General features: G+C 33.7%; 1 long non-coding RNA gene across 1 annotated transcript; it reads left to right on the forward strand.

Annotated features, from left to right (window-relative positions):
• Positions 1-534: 534 nt before the first annotated feature.
• Positions 535-1,554, forward strand: LOC113308075. Its single transcript, XR_003339497.1, has 2 exons — positions 535-733; positions 960-1,554. It is a non-coding gene; the product is annotated as an uncharacterized LOC113308075 (long non-coding RNA).
• Positions 1,555-1,843: the final 289 nt, after the last annotated feature.

Below are 1,843 nucleotides of genomic sequence, written 5' to 3' on the forward strand. Positions count from 1 at the left end.
TCAGGGGTAGCCATCCGATTCACCTACAGCTTCACATCCAGTGACTCAGATTAGTATTGGTGTACAGTGTTAAAAGAAATAAAAAAACACCAACAAGATGGGTGAGGGTACTTACACCTCACAAAACGACCACTTACCCTTGTGGTATCTTGCTGAAAAACTGTCGGAGGATGCTTCACGAATTTAAATCTTCGGGATGAAACAAACTCCAAATAAATTTGCGGGCTAACGTATCCCACTCACTCAGCCACTAATGTGTTTTTCGCGTTAGATCTTTGTAAAAGTAAACCTTCGTTTCCTTTTTTTCAAAAACAATCGCTGTGAATAAGTTACTGTTTACAGGGATAATTTCAAATGAGTAAAAAAAATTGACACCGTTTTAGGAAAACATCCGACTCTTTAAAAACATTCCACGTGTATGATACACGTAATCTGAACCGTCCATAAAATGCCAACAGATAACCCTAATCTAAGCAAGTAGATCTCTTATAAGAAGAGAAGTTTTGTTCCAATCTCATTTTGCGCCGTCGTCTTCGTAGTGAAGGTAGAAATGGAAGGCCAACCTTAGTTCTAAAACTAAACAGCAACAGATCTTTCATCTATGATGGTCAGCAAACTTAAATCATGCTCAATTTCAACATCTTCAACAACAACAACAATGTATAAGCATAATGATATCTCCTCTCAAGTTTGTGAAACACTTCTTGAAATCAATCTCACCACATCTCATATGGTAATATTATGATTTCTTGATTTATTGTGTTCTTTTTCCTTCAAATAATTTGTCAATTTGTCTTTTCAATTATACAGTAATATATCATGTTGTTTTATTTAGGTTAGATTTACTTATTATGATGAGATTTATTCATTCAGAGTTGCATAATCAGTATGATGGTTTTGGACCATATTTTTAACTTGCAGTTCACCACTTATAAATCTGGATTACCTTTTGTGCCCAGGGAATCACATCTGTATTCTGTGCCCTAGTATAATTGACGTACGGTGCCCATCCTCTGGTTTGTTGCTTGTGAGAGATCTGCTGTTCTGTTGATATAATTGGGGGTTTTCAATAAGATTGAAGAAAGTGTAAAAAAGGTGGTTTTAATTGTTGTTGTTGGAACTTAAGAGCCGAAGACAGAGACGATTTATATTAAGGGTTGGATAATGATTGTAGATTTGATTTAAGAGTTTCTAGATCTGCTTTTGTTGATGTTTCTCAAAATCATGTCACAGATAGTCCTTGTACCACCACTAGTGGAGTTGGTTTTTGAGCATAAGTTGTATTTGACGGGCCACACATAAGTTGTATTTGCAAACTTGTGATGCTGCATTAAAATGATTTCTCCTCTCAAAACAGCAAAATTAGTCTTCAAGTACCAGGGATCCATATGGTGTTTAATGGTTTACAATTTCGAAAACTCTAGGTAAATATTATTATGATTTTCATTATTGGGTTGTCTGTTCAACTGTGTATGCTGTAGTATTGTTAATATAATGAGGAGATCTATATTTTGTATTAGTCTAATCTTATTAATCATTTTATGTTGTCTTTAACTTTCTGTATTTGCTCGAATTGTTTTAAGCGTCACAAATTACTTAATTGGATACATTAATTCTGTAATCCCATTAAATTTATTCCTTTTTCAATTTACTATGTTTTAATGTCTTACTAGCTAGCTGTAATTCTACATTTATTTGAGTTTCAATTTTTGTAACTGTTGTAATAGCTTTCCTAGTTCATTAGTACAAAACCCAACAAGGGTAAAGGTTAGATATTACATCAAGCCACATTTAAAGATTAAGACTCTGGTTAAGTTATGAATAAATCTGGAACACAAGGAGG

This window comes from Papaver somniferum, chromosome 9 (genome assembly GCF_003573695.1).
Source record: "Papaver somniferum cultivar HN1 chromosome 9, ASM357369v1, whole genome shotgun sequence".
Classification (NCBI taxonomy): Eukaryota; Viridiplantae; Streptophyta; class Magnoliopsida; order Ranunculales; family Papaveraceae; genus Papaver; species Papaver somniferum.